The sequence below is a fragment of the Schistocerca piceifrons genome, chromosome X (genome assembly GCF_021461385.2).
Source record: "Schistocerca piceifrons isolate TAMUIC-IGC-003096 chromosome X, iqSchPice1.1, whole genome shotgun sequence".
NCBI lineage: Eukaryota > Metazoa > Arthropoda > Insecta > Orthoptera > Acrididae > Schistocerca > Schistocerca piceifrons.
Window position 1 is genome coordinate 409,125,295 of NC_060149.1, and position 17,370 is coordinate 409,142,664.

Genomic DNA, 17,370 nt, shown 5'->3' on the forward strand with positions numbered 1-17,370 from the left:
CCCTTAGGGGTCCGCCAGCTCTTTCTAGGGGGTCCGCTGCCACCTTTCACCAAATCGTGTAAAATAATGAGTAAAATTATTGAATAAAAGTGTGAAAATCAAATTTATCACTATTTTTTGTGTGTGTGAAAAACGTGTACTTTTACTTCAGGTCGTATCCCCAAGCAGCCTTTGCAGTTCATAAGTGAGAACGTATGCACAGTTTAGTGTCGGAGAATGCGGCTTCTCTGATCAACTGTTTCGCAACAATACGGGGGTCGTTTGTGCGCCGGCTCACGGCGCTAGATGCGCTTAAATGTTTTACGCATGTGCGAAGCGGGCTTTGTCGACCAATCACAGCGCTCACTGGCACGTATGCGTCCCCAGGCATCATTAAATGTTAAACTTGCTTTGTCAGTGCACTACCTATTTCATAAGTTGATTTTTGACCAGTTTATTACTTCTAACATGGATCGGCGGCTGAAGTCAGGATCATCGAAGAAGGGTGCAGTTTCTCCATCACCTTCACAACAAGGGAAGTTTCTAGTTGAAATGAATGAGGAGGGAGGACGACCAAAGGCAGACTTTACATACATTTGAACATTTTTCTTCGGATTTCACGAAAAACCACACACACACACACACACACACACACACACACACACACACACACACACACACACACCTGTTACGAAATATGCATGCTCCTTACACAACAGTAGCCAAACAGTGGAAGTGAACAGAACATAAGCGGCAGCTTGTCAATAGCGAACAGTTTGGACGCAATGTTGATTGCTCTTGGAGGAAGATGGCTCCATCGTGTGAAATTTCAATTACCAAGTAATTTTAATCAGGCTATAGTGTGTTGAACAAAGGGAGTAAATCCACTAGCAAGTGTCTGGATACAGTGGGAATTCAAATTGGATCATTAATTTCAAGTTGTTTTCATTCATCTCTAAACCAAAGACTATTGATACTTTGGGGGGGGGGGGGGGGGGGTGTCATTGGGAACATGGCACTTGCATTAAGAAGCTTTCAGTTCCCATGGGTTTCGCTCTGAAATTTAAAGTTACTGTGCTCTTGACTGACTAGGGGTCCGCCATGGATTTTCCACTGAAGAAGGGGTCCGCCAGCTGAAAAGGTTGGGAGGCCCTGGTCTAATGTATTGTAATACTTGGCTCAAATCTGGAAATGGAACTATCAGAGAGTGTCAAAAGTCACTCCCAAACCTATTAATAACCTCACTGATTTCATACATGCAGGTGTGCAGCACTGTTGGCCATGATGACTGCAGAGAAATATGGAATAGCATTTATTGCCGCTTCATATGTTTCTAACCTACTCCACTGCTGCAAGTACTGAGTGCCTTCTCATGTGTGGAGTCATGTATGTTGCAATTACAAAAGACCCACATTAGTATTTCCTAACATATTAATGTTTATCGTAAATGATATCCTCCATCTACACTGAAACAAATGCACTGCTGTCATTTCATGGCTCCTTATACTGAATATCATTTAAAGGAGAGTCCTAAAACAGTTGATCATTTGGAAACAGGCATATCATATGCCTTCTTCTATTTGTAATAAATACTTAGTTTTGCTTTGAATATAAATTGTGTGTGTTTTTGCCGTATACCAAATAGGAGTGCCTAAAGAAAATATTTGACTAACAATTCTCTCTTCATTAGTTCGATACTTTAGCTAGTGTACATGACCATTCACACTACTCTTGACTCCTTTATATGTTTTTATCATCTCATGACGTATGAGATATGCATTTTTACAGTTGAATCAAACCTCTTTAAAGACAAAGAGTTTTCAATAAACATGTCTGCTTGTGTCTGTATATGTGTGGATGGATATGTGTGTGTGCGCGCGAGTGTATACCCGTCCTTTTTTCCCCCTAAGGTAAGTCTTTCCGCTCCCAGGATTGGAATGACTCCTTACCCTCTCCCTTAAAACCCACATCCTTTCGTCTTTCCCTCTTTCCTGATGAGGCAACAGTTTGTTGCGAAAGCTTGAATTTTGTGTGTATGTTTGTGTTTGTTTGTGTGTCTGTCGACCTGCCAGCACTTTCATTTGGTAAGTCACATCATCTTTGTTTTTAGATATATTTTTCCTACGTGGAATGTTTGCCTCTATTATAACCATATATATATATATATTTTTTTTTTTGAGAGGCCAATGTCAAAATACCCAGCCTAATGAAGAGGGGTCAACAAGAGGTTCATGAACATACACCACTTATTGCTCGAACTGCCTGTTTCTGTGCCAAAAATATCCTTTCCGAAGAGAAGAGTTATCCCAAAATATAATAACATACGACATAAGCAAATGAATATAAGCAAAGTAGACAAATTTTCATGTCAAACGATCACTTACTTCAGATGCCATTCGAATAGTAAAAATGGCAGCATTAAGTCTTTGAACAAGATCTTGAACATGGGCTTTCCATGAAATTTTACTATCTATCCAAACAACTAGAAATTTGAACTGTTCAGTTTCACTAATCATATGCCTAGCCTGTGAAATTAAAACGTCAGGTTTTCTTGAATTGTGTGTTAGAAACTGTAAAAACTGAGTCTTACTGTGATTTAGCATAGGTTTATTTTCTACAAGCCATGAGCTTATATCACGAACTGCACTATTTGAAACAGAGCCAATGTTGCACACAATATCCTTTACTACCAAGTTAGTGTCACTAGCAAACAGAAATATTTTAAAATTACCTGTAATATTAGAGGGCATAACATTTATATGAATAAGGAACAGGAGTGGCCCCACCACTGATCCCTGTTGCACCCCCAATTTGATCATACCCTACTCAGACTCCACATTACAACTCCCCGAATTGTGCAATGGTCCAACTTCTGAAGTAATATTTTGTGATAAACACAGTCAAATGCCTTAGTTAACTGCAGCATCATTGTGAATGGAACACAAAAATTTTAATTCAATGTTACATATAATTTTCGTACAAATAACTGGTTGCAGTAATAAATAATTCTCGAAATATATTTTGTGCAGACGGTGCTGAAGAGCTTTCAGGAAATCTTAATAATTCTAAAGATATTCAATGAATACACCAGATTAATTACTCTCATCCTTTGTAAGCTTAATATTCTGGCCAAGACTGATAGCATCACAACATGACAGATGTGGCATTCATTGAAATTTCGCATCTCATCAATGCTGCTACTCAGCAAGAAAAACCAGGAAATATCTATCAGTTCCATATGCTGGGACAGCCTACATTAGCACATGTTCAAAGTTTCAGGTGACTACACTTACATTAATGATATAAAATCAGTCAGTATTTTTAAAGCTATTAATGCTGCAATTCAAACCTATATACACAGTGAGGTTCATTAAATACATCAATGGTGTGTGTTTGGGATGCTGCCGAGCCCAAAGTTGGTTAGTATGCACAAATAAAAGACATATATTAGTTGAAGTCAAATTATCACGGTTTACACATGGTTGAATAATGGTATGTGCATAAACAGTCAGATATGAATGCAAATTTGAAAGCTGTTAAGAACTTGCTCGCGTACTTTCAAACTGCTCCACACTACTTTTTTACATCATGAGTGGTTGTTTTTCCAAACCACTGTCTTCCTCCCAGGATTTCCATTATCACATTACTTTTTATATTCATTTGAGTCACCTATAAGGTGAATACACAATCCAGGGAAAAAACATATTTGCTGCACTGGAAACGGAGCTGGTATGTGAGGAACAAAACTGTTTCAATACCATCATCTTGGAAAATAGCACTATGCCAGCACTAAACTAAGAGTGTAACTTAAACTTCTGGACTATTTTAGAGAAAGAATTTGTCATTCAGAATAAAATATATTACAGTCAAAATGATATCCAATGGCACCAAATGCTTCTGGAAGGTTTTAAACATAAACAATATGATCTATTTTATCATCATGACTTAAGTATGCTGCCTGCCATCGCAACTGCAAACACTAAGGAGGGCTGCAAATAACAGTAGTTTGCTTACTGCACACACACATATATAGTGAGAATACATGATTACATTTATGTGTGGTTTTAGAGTATCCAGGGTAAAAAATTTAGTACACTGAGCTGACAATTCTGGCAGCAACAACAGCTCACACTACACTTGGCACTGAATTGAACTGAGCTTGGATGACGTATGGACACATCATTTGACACTGCTTCAACTAAATGCCGGGGTTTATCAAAAGCTGCTGGTGAGTGGCGGTGTGCCAGTAACGCGGCAACCCATGACAGACAAAATGTTTTCAATGTGGTCAGAACAGCACCGGCAACAGACCTCCTTCGATTATCTTCTAGAATGTCAAAGTTATGGAGGCCTTGAAGATAAGGCACAGCCACTAGCCTATCAGATAAGAAATATGATGCCTGCTGAGCAAGCTACCAGCTTTGTGAACCAGAGATGTTCACATTCTGTACTCTGTAGCACCTCATACTCTCCCGTCAGTTGCTGGACCCATGAGATGACGACAAATGCAGTCTTGCAATGTTTGATCTTCTCGGAGCTTCTGTGCATGGATATGTCTATTGTAAAGCTGTATGCACAATCCAGATTCATCTCAAAAAATGATTTGGTGCTACTCCTGTGCCTAGTATTGTCGTCGGGTGCATAACTGTTGGCATGTTTCTCACTGCTGCCGTGTCGAAGGAAGATGTAACAATGGTCACTATGATGACGGTAGTGCTCCAGACTCCGTTTCTCTGTCCATGTGGATACTCATCTTGCTGCAAATGGGCAAATTTCCAACTCAATGTACGTAATGTGGCTGTATCATACTGCACGCCTGAGCAAACAATATGTCTGTCCTCTCAGGCATTAGTCACATGGGGTCATTGGGGTATTGAATATGGTCTTCCTGAAACCATTGATTCCAATATTCACATGACAGTTGTGGAATCCCGACCAATGCAAATAGTAGTATCATGGAACGATAAACCACAGTCTTGACAGTTCACAATCCTGCCCCTGTCAAATACTAACACCTGTTACTAAACAGTTCACCTTCTTACACGAGACATAAGACAATCTTTTCAGGAACAAACAGTCAAATGTGATTTCTGAATAAGAAACCTGATTTGTAATCTTTCATTACACACAGGTTTTAGGAAACGTTACTCCTATCTACTTTGTATGGTTGCATTGTATGCTAACCATTTGCATGCTGTCTTCATGATGATGCAATTTTGATGGCCAAGGGTGTATACTACTTTTACATAAAATAATTGATATTTGTTGTTATGCTTTGCTTCTGCACTGTGACCAATCTGATTTTTACTGGACTGTGACAATTCAAGGCTGTGGCATCCATTGTAAAAGCAAATGACAAAATTATGGTTGGTTGGTTGTTTGGGGAAGGAGACCAGACAGCGTGGTCATCGGTCTCATCGAATTAGGGAAGGATGGGGAACGAAGTCGGCCGTGCCCTTTCAGAGGAACCATCCCGGCATTTGCCTGGGGTGATTTAGGGAAATCATGGAAAACCTAAATCAGGATGGCCGGACGCGGGATTGAACCGTCGTCCTCCCGAATGCGAGTCCAGTGTCTAACCACTGCGCCACCTCGCTCAGTGACAAAATAATGGATATCGTTATTATGTAACAAGTTTATTAATGCATAATTTTAAATTAACATAACGTAACTACGTGGCAAACAACTATTGTCTAAAGGCTCTGGTAGATGTAGCATAATACAGGACAGTGTAAATATAACTTTAGCATTTGATTGTAACCACCTGTAACCTAAGCATGATACTGTTATGAGATACCATGTAACACATGCTTGACTTTAAGATGCTATGCACCATCATTTTTCTGTGTTCTTCCTATCTCTATTTTATTTTTGTCTCATAAATTAACAGTACGAGGTGCATTCAAGTTCTAAGGCCTCCGATTTTTTTTCTAATTAACTACTTACCCAAAATCGATGAAACTGGCGTTACTTCTCGATGTAATCGCACTGCAGGCGTACACACTTTTCACAACGCTGACGCCATGATTCCATGGCAGCGGCGAAGGCTTCTTTAGGAGTCTGTTTTGACCACTGGAAAATCGCTGAGGCAATAGCAGCACGGCTGGTGAATGTGCGGCCACGGAGAGTGTCTTTCTTTGTTGGAAAAAGCCAAAAGTCACTAGGAGCCAGGTCACGTGAGTAGGGAGCATGAGGAATCACTTCAAAGTTGTTATAACGGAGAAACTGTTGCGTAACGTTAGCTCGATGTGCGGGTGCGTTGTCTTGGTGAAACAGCACACGTGCAGCCCTTCCCCGACGTTTTTGTTGCAGTGCAGGAAGGAATTTGTACTTCAAAACATTTTCGTAGGATGCACCTGTTACCGTAGTGCCATTTGGAACGCAATGGGTAAGGATTACACCCTCGCTGTCACAGAACATGGACACCATCATTTTTTCAGCACTGGCGGTTACCCAAAATTTTTTTGGTGGCGGTGAATCTGTGTGCTTCTATTGGGCTGACTGGCTCTTTGTTTCTGAATTGAAAAATTACATCCACGTCTCATCCACTGTCACAACCGATGAAAAGAAAGTCCCATTCATGCTGTCGTTGCGCGTCAACATTGCTTGGCAACATGCCACACGGGCAGCCATGTGGTCGTCCGTCAGCATTCGTGGCACCCACCTGGATGACACTTTTCGCATTTTCAGGTCGTCATGCAGGACTGTGTGCACAGAACCCACAGAAATGCCAACTCTGGAGGCGATCTGTTCAACAGTCTTTCACCGATCCCCAAAAACAATTCTCTCCACTTTCTCGATCATGTCGTCAGACCGGCTTGTGCAAGCCTGAGGTTGTTTCGGTTTGTCGTCACACGATGTTCTGCCTTCATTAAACTGTCACACCCACGAACGCACTTTCGACACATCCATAACTCCATCACCACATGTCTCCTTCAACTGTCGATGAATTTCAATTGGTTTCGCACCACGCAAATTCAGAAAACGAATGATTGCACGCTGTTCAAGTAAGGAAAACGTCGCTATTTTAAGTATTTAAAACAGTTCTCATTCTCGCCGCTGGCGGTAAAATTCCATTTGCCGTATGGTGCTGCCATCTCTGGGACGTATTGACAATGAACACGGCCTTATTTTAAAACAATGTGCATGTTTCTATCTCTTTCCAGTCCAGAGAAAAAAAATTGGAGGCCTTAGAACTTGAATGCACCTCGTAAATGCTGTTTCATTTTGACACATCTGTTTATGTCCAACAGTCAAAGCTAGTAGCCTGAGGGGCAATCACATTACATTTGTTCATGCTCAGGCAGGCAGTACTGTAGAATACACTACAGAGCTGGGGCACTGCACTCACAATGTCAAAAGGGTAGCCAGATGTGAGTGGTTCTACTGCACCAATCAATAGTGCGCATGTGATCAGCTAGATACAATGTTTCTGTTAGTGTTATAATTAGGTAACAGAGAACAGAAATTAGTAGAAAATATCTGTAGCTGAAGAATAATGGAAGTACAAGAGGTGGTCATGAATTATACAATACTGACTGTGTTTAATTTAAAAACATGCAGCCTCACAACTTATATTGCTTGTTTAAAAACTTGGATAATTATTATAAAGAATTCACAATAGCATCAGAATGGAATTTCTGCACACACATAAAAAATGAAAAGTCAGTTAAATTAACTGACTCGTGCTGAAAGGACTATCAACCCTTTGAATATGTTTTTATAGAAACTACAAGCGGTAATTATAAAGTTTTAAATATCACCTTGAAGCAATAAAGTTACGTAACTAATTTTTTTGTTTGTTTGCAGGTACATGCCTGTGATCCCCGTACACACTGAAATCTCTGCACCAAAGTACCACAGCACACCACTTGAGAAGCTAAACAAAATGCTTGGTGTGTCACTGTGATCCCCAGACAAAGGAGTAAAGCAAGCACAGGAAATGTGTGGATTCACCACTGCTGAAAAAGACGAAGACCCAACTGCCATTCAGCAAGGGGATCCAGTTTATTTCTGGGACTGGCCTGGTGTGGTGGGGTGCTACCATGTTACACCAATAAGGGGTAAACCATCACATGAGCGCACTAATCGAATCTTCTAATAATGTTCAAGATGTGCAATGGGAAGCTGCCCAATGCCCCAGCTCAGTCCATTAGGACACAGTCACACATGTTGTTTCTTTGGGCTACCACATTTTGCCTCACACCTAGTATTCTCCTGACACTGGATACAGTGATTTCTTCTTCTTTTCTTGGATGAAGAAAGCACAATGCTGTGATTTTTGAGTTTGAATGTTCCCCAAACAGATAAAATGCAGAACTCTACAATTTGAGATCTGTGCGTAGTTGTCCACTGTTGAGAAAAATGTGTCACATTGAAGTGTAAATATATAGAGAAGCACTAACACTATCAACAACTTCCATAGTTGTAGTTTGATTTATTGAGGGATTAATTAAATCTTTATGACTGTCCACATACAGGACATATAAAACGCCAAAGTCTCAATATAAAACGCCAAAGTCTCAATTTGAATCTGAAACTGCAAACTAGCAAAACATGTCAATTTCCATCACAATAGTGAAGTCGGTTTCAGTATCTTTCAAGTACCACAATTTGTCACTATCCTAGGGGTATATTTGCAATACTACACTATGTCATTATATTCAGTCTGTAACTTTCATAAGTGAATCGCTGGCTTTGCATTACAGTTCAAAAACATTGTACTGTGAGAGTGCAAGAAAAAGTAGTCTTATACTGACTTGAAGGTTCCTGGCAGATTAAAACTGTGTGCCCGACCAAGACTCGAACTCAGGACCTTTGCCTTCCGCGGGCAAGTGCTCTATCAACTGAGCTACTGAAGCACGACTCACGCCCGGTACTCACAGCTTTACTTCTGCCAGTATCTCGTCTCCTACCTTTCAAACTTTACAGAAGCTCTCCTGCGAACCTTGCAGAACTGACACTCCTGAAAGAAAGGATATAGCGGAGACATGGCTTAGCCACAGCGTGGGGGATGTTTCCAGAATGAGATTTTCACTCTGCAGTGCTACCATGTTACACCAATAAGGGGTAAACCATCACATGAGCGCACTAATCGAATCTTCTAATAATGTTCAAGATGTGCAATGGGAAGCTGCCCAATGCCCCAGCTCAGTCCATTAGGACACAGTCACACATGTTGTTTCTTTGGGCTACCACATTTTGCCTCACACCTAGTTTTAATCTGCCAGGAAGTTTCATATCAGTGCACACTCCGTTGCAGAGTGAAAATCTCATTCTTATACTGACTTGATTAATAATAATAATAATAGTAACAGTAATAATAATAATAATAATAATAATAATAATAATAATAATAATGATAAATCCTGTGGAGGCCTGGGAAAAGAATAGGCCTCAGGTATGTTCTGCCAGTCGTAAAAGGCGATGAAAAGAACAAACCACTAATAGGGCTAACACCCCTTTTAGTGTGATTAGTTGGTTCAGGACAGAACTAAAGAAGCCTTGGACAAGCGCCGTCATGGTCGGGGACGACGCTTGAACCCTATGCCTGCCCACAATGGTAACGACACTGCTAGCCAACTGGAAAATGATTTAAATCCAAATAGAGATGTTTTGCAGGATATGCTTCCTGCAACCACCCTAGAAGGAAAACAAAGACAGAGGATGAGATGGTCAGGTGAAGTTAATCGACACCTCATGTTCTGTTATTACCAAGCAGCAAACCTAGGAACCAACACAACTGGATACAGATCACAAGTATACACAACATTTATTACCAGATACCCAGAATTAAAATTTTTAACAGAACAACGACTAGCTGATCAGATCCGTGTAATAATAAAAAATAACAGGATACCCAAGTCAGAATTAGAAAACATCAAACAACAAGTACAACAAATACTGGAACAAAATAATGTGCAATCAGAAGAAGAAGAAAATACAGTAATGGAGTCAAACATCCCAGAGCAAACAAACAAAGAACAACACCATCAATTAAACAATCAGAGGAAAATGAAATCTTAAGACAGCCACCAGAACATGCACAAATAGAACACGAAGTGACACACATGTTAGATATAGAAGAAAAATTTCAGCTGACATATACAGAATACAAAGACACAAATACAGACATTAGACCATTCTTGCATAGACCGCCAAATAACCCACAAGTCGAAACAACAATAAAAACTATCAACACAATCATACACAACAAAATAAATGAAAACACAACTATGGAAGAGTTACAACTACTGGTTTATACAGGAGCACTCACTACACTAAATATACACACTACGCAGAGATCAGAACCAACCAACACACAGAAGAAACCCACAAAACCAGCATGGCAACACAGGCTACAGATCAGAATAGAAAAACTGAGAAAAGACATTGGACAGCTAACACAATTTATAAGAAATGAAATGTCAGAAAAAAAAAAAAACGAAAAAGGTTAGGTAAAAATCTCACAACAAGAAGCGATAGAGCAATTAGATGAAAAGAAGCAGAAATTACAAGCATTGGCCAAACGACTTAGAAGATACAAAAAAAAGTGAAAATAGAAGGAAACAAAACCAAACATTCAACACAAACAAAAAGAAATTTTACCAGACAATAGATAACACACACATTAAAATAGAAAATCCACCAAACATAACAGATGTGGAACACTTCTGGAGCAACATGTGGTCAAACCCAGTATAACATAACAGGCATGCACGGTGGATACAAGCAGAAACAGACACATACAAGATGATACCACAAATGCCTGAAGTGATAATTTTGCAACATGAAGTCACCCAAGCAATTAATTCTACTCACAATTGGAAAGCCCCTGGAAAAGATAAAATAGCAAATTTCTGGCTAAAGAAGTTCATCTCAACACATTCACATGTAACTAAATTATTTAACAGTTACATTGCAGACCCATACACAGTCCCTGATACACTTACACATGGAATAACTTATCTGAAACCTAAAGATCAAGCAGAGACAGCAAACCCAGCTAAATATCACCCCATAACATGCCTACCAACAATATACAAAATAATAATAATAATAATAATAATAATTATTATTATTATTTCTTTACTTTCTCAGACGTTAGGTCTGGATAAAAATGGAAAGTGACGCGGACCTTGATCAAGCGTCACTTCCTTTTAACTGTACGGTATATGTTATATTACATTTAGGAACTTTCGGGTGATTGAACATGTATCAATAATTACGGATTTCTGTAGTTGTATATATAAGTTTGGATGTAGCTGTATTGCATTGATGTACTGGTGGATATTGTGTGGTATGACTCCTGTAGTTGATAGTATAATTGGTATAATCTCAACTTTATCCTGATGCCACGTGTCCTTGACTTCCTCAGCCAGTTGGATGTATTTTTCAATTTTTTCTCCTGTTTTCTTTTGTATATTTGTTGTATTGGGTATGGATATTTCGATTAGTTGTGTTAATTTCTTCTTTTTATTGGTGAGTATGATGTCAGGTTTGTTATGTGGTGGTGTTTTATCTGTTATAATGGTTTTGTTCCAGTATAATTTGTATTCATCATTCTCCAGTACATTTTGTGGTGCATACTCGTATGTGGGAATGTGTTGTTTAATATGTTTATGTTGTAAGGCAAGCTGTTGATGTATTATTTTTGCTACATTGTCATGTCTTGTGGGGTATTCTGTATTTGCTAGTATTGTACATCCGCTTGTGATGTGATCTACTGTTTGTATTTGCTGTTTGCAAAATCTGCATTTATCTGTTGTGGTATTGGGATCTTTAATAATATGCTTGGTGTAATATCTGGTGTTTATTGTTTGATCCTGTATTGCAATCATGAATCCTTCTGTCTCACTGTATATATTGCCTTTTCTTAGCCATGTGTTGGATGCGTCTTGATCGATGTGTGGCTGTGTTAGATGATACGGGTGCTTGCCATGTAGTGTTTTCTTTTTCCAATTTACTTTCTTCATATCTGTTGATGTTATGTGATCTAAAGGGTTGTAGAGGTGGTTATGAAATTGCAGTGGTGTAGCCGATGTATTTATATGAGTGATTGCTTTGTGTATTTTGCTAGTTTCTGCTCGTTCTAGAAAGAATTTTCTTAAATTGTCTACCTGTCCATAATGTAGGTTTTTTATATCGATAAATCCCCTTCCTCCTTCCTTTCTGCTTAATGTGAATCTTTCTGTTGCTGAATGTATGTGATGTATTCTAAATTTGTGGCATTGTGATCGTGTAAGTGTATTGAGTGCTTCTAGGTCTGTGTTACTCCATTTCACTACTCCAAATGAGTAGGTCAATATTGGAATAGCGTAAGTATTTATAGCTTTTGTCTTGTTTCTTGCTGTCAATTCTGTTTTCAGTATTTTTGTTAGTCTTTGTCTATATTTTTCTTTTAGTTCTTCTTTAATATTTGTATTATCTATTCCTATTTTTTGTCTGTATCCTAGATATTTATAGGCATCTGTTTTTTCCATCGCTTCTATGCAGTCGCTGTGGTTATCCAATATGTAATCTCCTTGTTTAGTGTGTTTTCCCTTGACAATGCTATTTTTCTTACATTTGTCTGTTCCAAAAGCCATATTTATATCATTGCTGAATACTTCTGTTATCTTTAGTAATTGGTTGAGTTGTTGATTTGTTGCTGCCAGTAGTTTTAGATCATCCATGTATAGCAAATGTGTGATTTTGTGTGGGTATGTTCCAGTAACATTGTATCCATAATTTGTATTATTTAGCATGTTGGATAGTGGGTTCAGAGCAAGGCAGAACCAGAAAGGACTTAATGAGTCTCCTTGGTATATTCCACACTTAATCTGTATTGGCTGTGATGTGATATTATTTGAATTTGTTTGGATATTAAGCGTGGTTTTCCAATTTTTCATTACTATGTTTAGGAACTGTATCAATTTAGGATCTACTCTGTATATTTCCAATATTTGTAGTAACCATGAGTGGGGTACACTATCAAAAGCTTTTTGGTAATCAATGTATGCGTAGTGCAGCGACCTTTGTTTAGTTTTAGCTTGATATGTCACCTCTGCATCTATTATCAGTTGCTCTTTACATCCTCGAGCTCCTTTGCAACAGACTTTTTGTTCTTCATTTATAATTTTGTTCTGTGTTGTATGTGTCATTAATTTCTGTGTAATGACTGAAGTTAATATTTTGTATATTGTTGGTAGGCATGTTATGGGGCAATATTTTGCTGGGTTTGCTGTGTCTGCTTGATCTTTAGGTTTCAGATAAGTTATTCCTTGTGTAAGTGTATCAGGGACTGTGTATGGGTCTGCAATGTAACTGTTAAATAATTTAGTTACATGTGAATGTGTTGAGGTGAACTTCTTTAGCCAGAAATTTGCTATTTTATCTTTTCCAGGGGCTTTCCAATTGTGAGTAGAATTAATTGCTTGGGTGACTTCATGTTGCAAAATTATCACTTCAGGCATTTGTGGTATCATCTTGTATGTGTCTGTTTCTGCTTGTATCCCCCGTGCATGCCTGTTGTGTTGTACCGGGTTTGACCATATGTTGCTCCAGAAGTGTTCCATGTCTGTTATGTTTGGTGGATTGTCTATTTTAATGTGTGTGTTATCTATTGTCTGGTAAAATTTCTTTTGGTTTGTGTTGAATGTTTGGTTTTGTTTCCTTCTATTTTCACTTTTTTTGTATCTTCTAAGTCGTTTGGCCAATGCTTGTAATTTCTGCTTCTTTTCATCTAATTGCTCTATCGCTTCTTGTTGTGAGATTTTACCTAACCTTTTTCGTTTTTTTTCTGACATTTCATTTCTTATAAATTGTGTAAGCTGTCCAATGTCTTTTCTCAGTTTTTCTATTCTGATCTGTAGCCTGTGTTGCCATGCTGGTTTTGTGGGTTTCTTCTGTGTGTTGGTTGGTTCTGACCTCTGCGTAGTGTGTATATTTAGTGTAGTGAGTGCTCCTATATAAACCAGTAGTTGTAACTCTTCCATAGTTGTGTTTTCATTTATCTTGTTGTGTATGGTTGTGTTGATAGTTTTTATTGTTGTTTCGACTTGTGGGTTATTTGGCGGTCTATGCAAGAATGGTCTAATGTCTGTATTTGTGTCTTTGTATTCTATATATGTCAGCTGAAATTTTTCTTCTATATCTAACATGTGTGTCACTTCGTGTTCTATTTGTGCTTGTTCTGGTGGCTGTCTTAAGATTTCATTTTCCTCTGATTGTTTAATTGATGGTGTTGTTCTTTGTTTGTTTGCTCTGGGATGTTTGAGTCCATTACTGTATTTTCTTCTTCTTCTGATTGCACATTATTTTGTTCCAGTATTTGTTGTACTTGTTGTTTGATGTTTTCTAATTCTGACTTGGGTATCCTGTTATTTTTTATTATTACACGAATCTGATCAGCTAGTCGTTGTTCTGTTAAAAATTTTAATTCTGGGTATCTGGTAATAAATGTTGTGTATACTTGTGATCTGTATCCAGTTGTGTTGGTTCCTAGGTTTGCTGCTTGGTAATAACAGAACATGAGGTGTCGATTAACTTCATCTGACCATCTCATCCTCTGTCTTTGTTTTCCTTCTAGGGTGGTTGCAGGAAGCATATCCTGCAAAGTACCTCTATTTGGATTTAAATCATTTTCCAGTTGGCTTGCAGTGTCGTTACCATTGTGGGCGGGCATAGGGTTCAAGCGTCGTCCCCGACCATGACGGCGCTTGTCCGAGGCTTCTTTAGTTCTGTCCTGAACCAACTAATCACACTAAAAGGGGGGTTAGCCCTATTAGTGGTTTGTTCTTTTCATCGCCTTTTACGACTGGCAGAACATTATTATTATTATTATTATTATTATTATTATTACTATGCCACATTAGTTTGTGCCAGTGAAGACAGTCCAACATTTCTGTTAAGACACACACAAACACACACACACACACACACACACACACACACACACACACACACACACACACACACTATTACTCCCAAATACTTGTAGGCCTTGCCTAACTCTAACTCTGACTCATTAATCTCTTAGTTCAAGGATACTAGGTGTCTACATTTTGTGAAGTATCCAACTTGCATTTCTGAACATGAATAGTAGTCTTTGCAGAAATATAGAAATATGCAGAAGAGCAGGCGGGTGTGCGGAGTGGGGCGGAAGGGCAGATGGGCGGGGAGGAGGCAGAAGGGCACACGTGTGAGTAGCGTGAGGAGCCGGGCGCAGAGATATATATATATACTACACTATGAGAGACAGAGAGAGAGAGAGAGAGAGAGAGAGAGAGAGAGAGAGAGAGAGAGAGATATGTAGGGTGCAGGGTGAGGGGGCAGCCAGCGAGAGAGGCGGCCAGCGAGAGAGGCGGCCAGCGAGAGAGGCGGCCAGCGAGAGAGGCGGCCAGCGAGAGAGGCGGGCAGCGAGAGAGGCGGGCAGCGAGAGAGGCGGGCAGCGAGAGAGGCGGGCAGCGAGAGAGGCGGGCAGCGAGAGAGGCGGGCAGCGAGAGAGGCGGGCAGCGAGAGAGGCGGGCAGCGAGAAGACGGGCAATGAGGGGGACAGCGTGAGCAGACAGTCAGTCAAAGGGGTGTGAGGAGCTAAGGAATTTACAAGACTACATAAACTGCAAACACTAATCTCCAAATAGTTACATAGATCAGGAACCTGTCTGGTATACAATCTGCGCCACAACCCTTGCCTCTATTAACTGATTTAAGCTGCTTCACTACACCAAAGATATCTACTTCTAAGTTACTCATATTGGTAGCTGACCTTTATTTGAATTCTCGAATATTTCCTTCATCTTCTTTGGTGAAGCAATTTTGGAAAACTGTGTTTAGTAATTCTGCTATAGTGGCACTTTCGTCACCATTCTTATTGTGGAGTTAAGGTATTGATTACGTCTTGTCGATGGTGTACTTGGCATACAACCAGAGTATCTGTGCATTTTCAGTTAGAGTTTGAGACAGAGTTTTGTTGTGCAAATTCTTAAAAGCAACTTGCAATGAAGATCGCGCTGAATTTCAAGCTTCTGTAAAAACTTCGCGAATTTTGCTTTTACCTAATAATTCATGCCTGTTGTGGAATCAAAGTACAGCCGATTTCACTATAATGAATCACATCTTCAGGTTAAATCTACAGCATATATCTGAATAAGATGCTGTTAAGTGAAAAAGCTAATAGTGCCTATTATGAAGGAGATAGGAAAGTACTCTCTTGGCTGAATTTCATTAACCCATAAACCAATACCATCTCTCAGTGTTCTGTAAAGCACATATCCTGGCATCAACAAATGCAATGGGTGTTGAAACATCCATCAATAATCTTAGATAATTGAGGGTCATCACTGAGGGACATCCTAATTTGGACCCGAAAAGTAGGGTCAAGCACTGGTACAACATGAAATTGAGACATCAAAATCCTGTAAATATAGAACAGTAGCAATTTGCCAGTGTGGAACTCCTGATATTACTGAGAGAAAGAGCTATCTCAGTTGTGATAAAGATATGATAACATTGTATGCAGAGACAGCCACTACTAAGTCATTGTGGAAACTGAGACAGACAATGAGCCATACTTACCGCATGAGTGCTAGTAGTTGCTGGTAGAGGGCACGAGGGTTGTAGTACCTTATTTTTAGAAGGTAGAGTAATTTTAAAAATGAAATTGATGACTGAAGATAAATTACACAACAACAATGGGTGTTGCTTGTTGTTCGTTATATTACTAACACTTTTAACAGTGGAAAAATTTTGAGAAGTGTGCTTATTTTATATATGAGGGCAAAGACAGGATGTGTAGGCAGACATGGCATTGATACGCACACTGTGCTGCAATATAAGCCAAGTACTAACTGAATCTGAAGAATAGTTTAGCTTATATGATGTTTTAAGTAGTGGTGTGTGTGTGTGGGGGGGGGGGGGGGGGGGGGTTGTGCGTGCACACGTTTTATTCCAACAAATAATATGGAACACCATGCAATTATATAATTTTTGGGTTTAGATGGATTTTCAGTAACTGAAATTCATCCCACACGGATGAAAATGTCTGCTCTGCAGTTTCCAACAGTTAAGATGATCCATGTGAATGTTAATCCAGACTTCTAATACAGAGTTTGTCCTAAAAGATTTTGGAGTTATATTCTACAGCAAACCAGAAGCACTAGAGCAATGTGATTTTCAGAAGAAATGGTGGTGAGGGGTCTAGGCTAATGAATGCATCTTGGCTCAGCACCTTAAGGCATTCACAGAGTGAGGACTGCATTTCGCACACGGTATGTTTTGGTTATGTGCTGAGATTCGAGATGCAGTGGTTAATCAAGTAATGATTTGAAACACGATGTTGCGCTAAAAAAAAAAAAAAAAAAAAAAAAAAAAAAATCAGGCTCTGAGATGGAAGGCCTATTTCGGGGTGGC

At 39.2% G+C, this 17,370-nt stretch overlaps 1 protein-coding gene across 5 annotated transcripts in view; it reads right to left on the minus strand.

Moving 5' to 3' along the window:
* LOC124721726 (phosphatidylinositol 4-phosphate 5-kinase type-1 alpha-like) overlaps positions 1-17,370 on the minus strand; it is a 315,644-nt gene that overhangs the window by 77,463 nt on the left and 220,811 nt on the right. The gene's annotated exons all lie outside the window — the stretch shown is intronic.